The sequence below is a fragment of the Myotis nattereri genome (assembly GCF_964212035.1).
Source record: "Myotis nattereri genome assembly, chromosome: X".
In the NCBI taxonomy this organism is placed as follows: Eukaryota; Metazoa; Chordata; class Mammalia; order Chiroptera; family Vespertilionidae; genus Myotis; species Myotis nattereri.
The window spans coordinates 139055169-139065325 of NC_138078.1; positions in this window are offsets into that span (position 1 = coordinate 139055169).

A 10157-nucleotide genomic window follows, 5' to 3' on the forward strand; every position below is an offset into this window, starting at 1 on the left:
ACACTTGTTCTGTGGGGGCTGGACACCCTCTAGATTTCAGCAAAAACTTGGATGCAATTAACTGTGTTTGTTTGGTCCCCAGTGGATGCTCTGTGCTCACAATCACCTTTAGGGAAAATGATGATATCTTTTCTTCGGGGATGTTTAACTTGAAGGGAGGTAAAGCTTTTGTCCCCATCCCTTTCTGTTAATAAAGGTGCTCTTATTTTAATAAAGACCCAAGCCCTCCAGCAGACATTTCACAGGAAAGGAACAGAGAAGATCAATAAACATGAAAAGTTGCTCAGATTTTGTCATAATTAAAGCAATATAAATTAAAGCAACAATGCAATAGCTATCATTTTTCGTCCATCATAATGATGCCTTTTAGAGGGGACATTGATAATATCAATCAATATTGGTCAAAATTATCAACACATATTCTAGGACCCCACAATACCTCTTCTAGCACCTGCGTTATAAAAACATGCACCCATGTGTGCAGAGGCATGGTCAGTAATGTTTACTGCAACATTTTTTATAAAAGAAAAGCTCTAGATATCCCAAATGCCCATGAGCATGCCAATAAACAGGGGTGCAGCTGTGCAGCAAAATGCTTGCTGTGCTTAAAAGATGTGAGGTACATTTGTTCTGACATGGGAGATCCCCCAAAGGACACAATTTACCTAAAAAAGTTGCAGAACAACAAGTATCTCAAATGTATGATCTCATTTGTGTAAAACACTGTGTGTGTGTACACACACACACACACACACACACACACATAAGCCAGATGTTCTCTAGATCTCACCCTCCTTTTTCCAGAAGCGCCTAATCTCTGAGGTGGGAAGAGTTTTGGGTCCCCTGGCCCCATCCTCTGGGAGCCTTCTACTGGGGTCTAGGTCTCTGCAGCCCATCACTGACACTTGGCCATGGGCCATCCTCCTGTCCCCATAAGACTTGGCAAATCTCTCTGAACTCTAGATACTCTAGTCCTTCAGGCCCCCGAGGCTGACATACCAGTGGGGGCTTTTCTGAGTGTTTGGAATGAGAATTTGGAACAATTTCAGAAGAAACTTACGGTGGAGGGAAAAGTTTTGCATGCTAGAGAGACATGTTAAGGGACAAATTCAAGCCCCTTCTTCTGTCTGCCCTTAACAAAGCCACATATCCTTTCACTCTCTGGGCAACTTGCCTGTGGCAGTTTGTGTCTTATGTCCATGCTATTCTCCAACTCATATCTCCCCTGCCAAAGACGGGGTGAGAAAGAAACAGCATGCAAATTTTGTCTCCCACTGCCCCATCATCCTTGGTGCCCAAGGTAAAGTGCCAGGGTTTCTGGGTCTCATTGGGAGATTGGAAGGGAAGTCTCCTTACCCATTTTGCTTGGCTTTAGGTGGTGGGTTCTTCTGCCACTAGGGGGCAGTGCCTCTGTAGGCCTAGTGCCCCAGTGCCCAGGAAGTCCCAATGGGTCAAGGCAATTGGCAGTCAGAGCGTAATCTGATTTGAGGTTAATAATGCAAAGTCCTGCCTGTGCCTGTCTGCACTATTTTGACTCTGTCGACTTGAGTGCTCTCCCAAACCAGCCAGGAGAGGATTGTTTGTCATTTAATGGGGAGACTGAGGCCCCAAGAAAGGAAAGACTTGCTCAAGCTCAAATACTGAGATCATGGTGAAGATGGGCAGAGCATAGGGTTGCCAGATAAAATACAGATACCCAGTTAAATGTGAATGCCAGCTAAACCATGACTAAGTTTAGTGTAAGTATGTCCCAAATGTTACATGGAGCATTCTACACTAAAAAAAAAAATATTTGTTGTTTATTTGAAATTCAAATTCAGGTGACATCCTGTATTTTTATTTCCTCAATCTAGTAAGCCTGCTCCGGCAGAAATCCATGGCTCCTGCTTCCCAAGCTCCTGAGTCCCACAGAGTACACTTCTCTGCCCCTACCGTGCCCTCCAGAAAGCTCATATTTCATGGCAGTTGCTCGGCTGGAGCTGGGAAGGGCTTCTTCAGGGGCCCTCAGGAATGCAGGCAGGGCCTATGTCAGCTCTGCTCCAGGACTTGCTTAGAGAGGGTGGCATGATCTTGGCTGCCTGTCCCCCTCCCTGGCCCCACCTGTCTAGCTCTGGAACCAATCTCTCTGGAGAAGAGCTGACAGGGGTGTGGGGACAGGATGAGAATAACCAAAGAACTTATAAACATAAATGCATAGCCCATGGACACAGACAGCAGTGTGATGAAGGCCTGGAGTGGGGCAGGGACTGGGTAGATTGGGGAAAGGAGGACAAATGGGGGTCATCTGTAACATTGTCAATAAACAAACAAACAAACAAACAAACAAACAGCTTCTTCTTCCCCTAGGCTCTGGGGTGTTCCCAAGAGCTGATCTATAGAACCTTTGTTGGTCGTATCCACCAGGGCTCCTCAGAGAAAAGGAACTAGTAAGATGAATGAATGTATATGTACACGTGTATGTGCATGTATATAGAAATGTACTTAAATTGGCTCAAGCCATTGTGGGGCTGACAAGCCCAAAATTTGCAGGGCTGGCCAACAGGCTTAAGTGGGAGTTGATGCTGCAGTCCTGAGACAGACTTTCTTCTCCAGGTAACCTCAGTGTTTGCTCTTAAGGCCTTCCAACTGATTGGGTGAGGCCTACCCATATTATTGAGGGTTAGTTGTCTTCTTTACTTAAAGTCCAATAATTGTGTAAATATTAACCACAGCTACAAAATACCTGCACAGCAATACCTAGACTAGTGTTTGATGGAATAACTGGGGACTGTAAGCTAGCCAAGTGGCCACATCTTCACAGTGATCTAATCAGCAAGGAATTTGGGAGAATTTGGATTTAGATCAGAGGGTGAAGGGCTTGGGAACCCTGGAGGCTATAGTGTTGACAGGCAAGTCCTCCTCTCCTGCTCTTCCCTCCTTTGGTTCTCACTGTTCTTGCACATGCTGACTTCAGGACATCCAAAGACCATCTCCCTCCCGACTTGGGAACTCTGAAATGGGGGAGGCAGGATGTACTCTGCGGAGGATGCCTTCAGAGGATGCCTCTAACCAGAGTTGGGCTTACAGAAGCCACAACAGGCCTGAGATCTAACCCTGCTCTGGCCACTGACTGACTCTGGGGTCCTGTGCCAGTCCTTGCCTCTCTCTCAAAATTGTGGAAGATGAACATATGCACTCCAATAGGATCAAATCAGGTGACCTGAGAGCCAGGGAAGTTCTCACAGGCAAACGTCCTGAGCCTTATCTCTTCTCCTATGTTGCTTACAGAGTAGCAGGGGAGACGGCCACAAATCCAGCCAAAAAGATACAGCAGGAACAGAAGGTGCTGGTCCAAAGATTGAGTATAAATGGGAATCTGGCTCCACCCCCATGTCAGGATATATTTCCCAGAGTTCTGACGCCTCAAAGCGCTCATTTTCCGAGTGCTTCTCCTCTGCCTTGCTCCCTGTGCATCCTTGGTCATCGCTTACAAGTGCTTACTGGTTGTTATGGCAGGAGGGCCCCTTAGCATCAAGGAGGAAATGGAAATGTCCATGGATGAAGACCTGGTTTCTGTAAGCCATGGTAAAAGTCAAGAACACCTGGTGACAGCAGGTGAGGATCCCCTGAAATGTCCCTTCTCTTGGTTGTCTGTACCTGTGCATGTGTGATGGAGAGAGTATGTGTGTGGCTTAGCAGACACTCGTCTATATGCATGTATGTGTTTTTGAATGCATGGGTGGTATGTGCAACTGTCTGTACCTTGGTGTCCATATACATGTATCGTGGCTTCAGTGACAGAGAGCTGGGGGGAAATGGGTTGATATGAATATTTTGCAGAATCAACATGTATGGTCCCTTCTTTGTCCAAGCCACCACTGAGTCTATTGCAAAAACACTCAGAGGGCTTAATACAAGATCCATCTGATTAATTTTCTCTCTTAACCCTCCAGTGCCTTCTTCTGTCTTGTTTTTATCATTTTGGAAACATATATCTCTTGATTTGAAACTATAGTGATGGCTTGTTTTCTGTTTTGTTCCCTTACTCCCATTGTATACAGATAGTGTCTTGATTGCTGTGATCTTGTCTCTTGGTCATTGAGCTCTCCCCAGTAACTTACTGCAAGAGCTTAGTCCTCAGTAAATACTTGCTAATCTTTTGAACAAATGAACAAACTGTGGCCTGGGTTTGGCCAGTGGACAGCAGTGAATAGTTGTTGAGTGTTTCCTAAGAAGTCTGGGGACCCAACCTCTTTCTGGTGTGTCCTGTGCCCATGAAACCTTGGTAAAGCCTCTATGGGTGTTCTTACAGCCTTTGTTCTTCCTCCCAGAAATAGTAGATCATGGATCCCGGTCCCTTGGTACTTCTCAGCAGCGACAGAGGTTGGAGTCAAAGGCTGCTGGCTCTGCTGGAGGCCAACAGGTTTGGAATGTGACTAACTCCCGGTCCAGGAAAATGGTACTTTATGGGGCCTTTGGCACGTGGTGGCTGGGTTGGGATGGTAGTACTGGCTGTAGGGGCTCCAGCCTGATGATGGTAGTTTGAGCAGGGCAAGATGTTGACTTGAGGGGGGAGGAAGAAGCAGGCAAATGAGGATAGGGGCATTCAGCAAGAGGTCAGAGCCATCTTTTCAGGCTGGGAATTAAGCCTTGAGAGTCCAGAGTGCCTGGAGCAGATACATTTATTCTGCAAAACTCCAGTGTCTGTGAAATGATACTCCCCTGTATTAAAGAAATAAATAAGTATATATTGCTCTCTCTATAAATATGTCTATATTTCTGTATTTATATATAAATATGTCTATATATAAATATAGAAATATAAATATTTAAAATACAAATGTATTTAGGTATTTATTTTGAATGTTTTATTTTTTTAACACAAATATATTTAAATACAAAATTATATATATCAGGGCTGGGACAATGGTAAGGCAAGTGAGGTTCCTTTTGCTTTCTGTCTGTTAGGAAATCCAGTCAATGGAATCTGACCATTTTGTAGCCAATCCTTTAAGCTACAAAAGGGAATATTCTAGAAAAAAATGGTGGCCATATTGTTGCAAAGGATACTTGGGAAAGGCAGCTCTTTGGGAGAGAAGAAAGACCTGTTTGTTCTAGGGAATCATTTGAGTCCAGTATTTCTGTAGCCAATTCTGTTAGCTACATTCACCAGTGGATGAAGGCAAGTTTTAGAAAAATGGTTTACACTCTTGCAAAGGTTACTGGGGAAAGGCAACAAGGCTGGGGAGCAAGAGTACCTGTTTTAAGGAAGTAAGTTTCTGACTGCAGCCAGGTTGGGTGGGAGGGGCAGATAATTGTTCCATGTATATACCTTCAGTTAATGCCCCTGTTTTCCACCTTGGTCCTCAAGACCACCCCAGTGTCCCTGCAGCCTCCAAGTCCCGGGCCTTTCTGAGCACTGCCAGGTGGGGACCACCCTCAGTTGCTCCTCATTTGCTTCTGAGCCACACTGAGGCTTGCTTCATTCCTTATTGATACTTTCTGAATTCTACAATGTTGTTGAACTCTTTCATTCTCTGTTGGCTCTTACATTATCTTCTTTCCTATGGGCTTATACCATTTTACTGTCTTCACTGTCACACTAATGGAGTCTTAAGGGGGAGCAATGTCAAGTATGAGAGGTATCACAGTGTAATGGTTAAGAGAACAACCTCTGGAACAAAATGTCCTGGGTTCAAAATACTGCTCTGCTACCTATCAGTTATGTGATCTGGGAAAGTTATTTGACCTCTCTGTGTATCTGTTTTCCCAAATTTCAAAATGGGATGATAGTAATACCTGTTTTGAAGAGTCATGATGAGGATTTAATGGCTTGATATTGGTATGGGCTTAGAGGATGACATGGTCCTTGGCCTGTGGTAAAGTGTGTGTTAAACAAACATATCGTAAGATATTTCATCTTGCATGGGAAACCCAGAGCTGAGGTTGGAACCCAGGTGGGTCTGTCACATTCTGCTCCTCTAACTTACACTAGCTCTTCAAGGCACGAGATACCTCTGGCCCCAGAGCTCTGGGCCAGAGACATTCACTCCAGTTATTAGGAAATGGATAGAAATGAAAGACATGGGGATGGCTGGGCTCACCCAGAGAAAGAGAAAGGGGCTATGGTTTCCCAGTAACCAGACTTTTATCCTGATACTATGCGTCCTTGTGAGCCTCCAAGGCTCCCCTAATGGTCTGAAACTTCAAGCCCCTGATTCTGGAGGATCAGACACCATGTGACTCCTGGGGGCGGGTGTACCTGGGCAAAGTGTGGGGCAGCCACATTTCTCAGCTGGGGCTATGAAGGTTCCTTTGACTGACCATTTCTTTACTTAGGGTTCTCATCTGCCGGTACGCAGAATGGTAAGAGAACAAGGCCATGAGGATGGTCATCCCCAGGAGTGTCCTGGCAGCGTCCATGGCAAAAAATTCCATTATGAGCGGTAAGATGGATCCCAGAGACCCTACAAGAGGAAAGGAGGAGCTTCCTGGGCAGGGACTGGGGTGGGCCAGAGAGTCTGACCAGCAGACTGACCAGGAAGGGCTTGGGAGCAGCTTGTTGGAGACGTGTTGCTTCCTTACCACAGCCCATGAGCCTCCTGGCCCCTTGCCTATTTGAGTCCTCTGAGTGCTCTTCAGCTGGGCTGGGCTGGGCCCCAGCCCTCAGGCCCTAGGACATGCTTACCAAGGAAGGGGAGGACTAGAGGCTGACAGAGTCACTATCCAGAGAAGCCCCTGATCTTATTCACTTGCCCTCATGGCTTTCCTGTGCTTCCTGCCAGGCCTGGCCTGGGACAACCAGCACCTCTGAGTTGCTATCTTTTCTTATTTCCCAGCAACTCAGAGGCAGATATAATTGCAGAGATTGGCTTGGAAGAGACACATGAACTGGAGATAGAAGCCATAAGAAAACAGGTGAATGTCTGCTGTGCTGGGGACTCACTTGGTGGGTGGAGGCAGAATCTTGGTGCTTTGGGGGTAGGTGGGCCACAACAGCAATAAATCATCCCCCTTGATGTTGCATAGCCATTCCAGTCATCTCACCCTCTAGCAGCTGAATTGAGGTCAGGCTTTCCTCCCCTACTCTCAATGCCCATGGCACCCAAGTCTCATCTTGCTGTCAGCCTTAAATCAGCTTTAACACGAAGAGAAAAAGATGACAAAGAGGGAACGTAAGAAGATGGTGGCATCTATACAGAGAGAATGGCTAAGAGGTCTGAGATAGGGGTCTTGGGTGGGCAGAGACTGCAGAAGCCATGGACACAGATGTGGGTGTGGAGGGTTATCAGCCTAGCGGCCCTCTCTGGCTCCTGAGTGTTACTCCATCTTGGAGCCCTCACTCCAGTGCTGCTGCTTCCTCCACAGCAGCCCTCCTCAGGATTAAAATGCCCTTCCCTGCTCACCCTGCACAGCTGGGAAGGACTGGCTTCATCAAGACAACTGATGCATTCAGAGGAGGGTGCAAAGCAGCTGGACCTGCAAACTTAGGCAGCCCATCCCACTCCAGGCCCCTGGTATCAGCCGCTTCTTACCCAGAGGTAGTCCCCCCCTCCAAAAGGCAGCAAAGTCCCTTCCTGTTCGAACTTTATACTTTTTTCCAATTGGTGGGCCATGGGCTTCCCTAGAACAGCTTTGCTTACCAGCCTGCTGTTGGTCTCTCTGCAGCAGCGTGTGAACAATGAGCGTCTGAGTACCCTGGAGGGCCAGGAAATTGCCAGAACCCAGAGGGAAGTTATGCTCTTTAGCATGCTGCTGTCAGTCTGCATAGTCAACCTGTGGCTGTGGATTCGCCAGTGATGCTTCACCAGCCATCCTACCAACAGAGCTTTCTCCTCCTTCCCTTTATTCCTTTCTTTCCCAGGGCCACCCTTGCCCTTCCTCCTTCTGTTTCCCAGCAGCCCCCAGCAGCAGGGCCATTTTCTAACTCTGGTTGGACCCCCTGCTGGGGGAGGCCTTTAGCTGCTGGGAGGTGCAGGAAGATCCAAAAGGGCTGAGATGCAGCCCTTTGGAGGGTCAAGAGGGGAGCATATGATCCTTACAGTAACACCAGTGGCAGGTGCTTCCTGCCTGTCCATCAGGACTCCACAGTGACCATCTTGTCCCTTTTGTTCCATCCTATGTGGCAGGGGCTTGGCTATGTTCTCCTGTTTCCTTCCACGCTGTGCACAGGGTTCTGCACAGAGAAAATGCTCAATAAAAGTTCAATGATGGCAAACCCTAGTGGCTGAGTTTCTTGAATCCAGGACTCATGTGAGGCTCTGCTTCTCCCCCCCTTCCCCCTTGCCACTGTTCCCAGCCCTGCAGGGGCCTCCTTAGGGGCACAGCTTGCAGGTCCTTCCTGTTGGGCTCAGGCCAGCAAGTGCTTGTGGGGAAGTGCTTGTGCAGCAGCTTGTCCGGGCCAGGTGTTACAGAGACTCAATCAGAGGAAATCTCCCGGAAGTGACCAGAAAACTTTTCACTTCCCCAGGAAGAAACTGAGTCTTAGAGAGGGGGAACATGGCCCCGGGATTGTCCAGCAAGACCAGGACAGGGCTGGGTCTGAAACCTGTTCTCCTGAGTCCCTCCTACAGACTTGCTGGGATGAGGCCCCAACTCATCTCTGGAGCGAGGCCACAGGGAGGGGCTTTGAATTTTATTCATCCATGTCCACAACCCTGTGAAGCTCATCTCAAACAGGGTGGATTGTTGGGTAGGGCAGTGGGACTAAGCCTGAGCAGACGAGAGTGTCACTGCTTGGGGCCCAATCACAGGGCAGGTGTGCTGGGTTGCAGGCCTTTGGAAGAACTGCTATTCCTTTTCCTGGGGGACTGCTGTGCTGGGGACAAAGGGATAAATGCATGTCTCTTGGGGGACAGGGACCCAGAACATTCTCATTGGCTTTAGTGACTAACCAGACCATCCCCAACCCCCAAACTTATCATGAGTTCTCCATTATAAAGAAGAGGGAGTGTGTTAGACATGAGATGTAAAATAAACATGACTGCATGCATGTGTGTGTGTGTGGGGGGGGGTGTGAGAAAGAGAGGGGAGTAGAGGGAGAGAGAGAATAGAGAGGAGAGGGAGGAGTGGGAGGAAGAGTGAGGGAAGTGGGGTGAAGGGAGAGGGAGATACTTGAGTCTTCAAGCCTATTCTGCCTCTGCCACACCCCTCTCTGGTTCTCCTTGGCCCCATAAAATAAGGGGATTTCTCCACTCCTGACTATCTGGGAATTGCCATACTTCTAAGAACCAGGAGGCCTGAGTAGAACCTGGAACCTCCCTGCCACCTACTAATGGGTCCTGGAGTACCTGGAGTCACCAGCGAGCTAGGAGGAAGATGGGGTTCCTCCTCACAGGTCACACCTCCACTCCCCACAGCCTCAGGACATACCCAAGTTCTGGGGACTAATTAAAAGGAGCAGCCCACTGTTCAGGGTCAGTGAGGGGCAGCATGCATAGCTTCTTGCCACCAGTCCAAACCCCCACTGCCTTTGATGAAATGGAAGGTAAGTCAAGCAGAGTGGAGTTGAGTGGAGCTAAGGGTGCCAGGAGGCCTGCCCTCCAGTGCTCCTCCTCAAGCTGCCCCATTCTTCTGTTTCAGCCGGGCCATGCAGGAAAGCTAAGAGGAATAAAAGGCTATTGCGGGGTGGGGCAGTGCCTGCCTTTGGGACATGGGCATGTGTTTTTGTGAACAGAAATGAACATGTTTGCAGAAAAAGTCTGGCTGAAAATATGTTGTGAAACAAAGACTCACCCTTGGGAGCAATTTAGCTGAAATGCAAACAAACAGTGTGCTGGCCCCTTGGAGAAACGCCTCCTGGGTTGGGTGAACTAAGGTGGAGCCCTTGCCTGAGCCCTGGCTATTCCTCTACCCAGCATGACGTGTGACTGTTCCTAGTCCTGCCTGTCTGCTCCATCTCCAGGGTCTTCCAGAGGGAAACCGTACCCAGAGCTACTGCCTGCTGGCCTCCACTACAGCCTGGAATATAGGCAGTAGACCCCTCTGCAGGGTTCTGTGAAGGACCCTATTGTGAGGGCTGACTCTCTGGATATGATCTGTCTGGACTGTCTGCCTCCTTTATGCTATTTATCTGCCAAGCTGCCTTGGCCTTGCCCAAGTTCTCCAACCCTTCCCAACAAGCCTCGAACTTTCCCATGACATGTAGAGGGGGAGGCGGGGACTCATTTATAATTGTG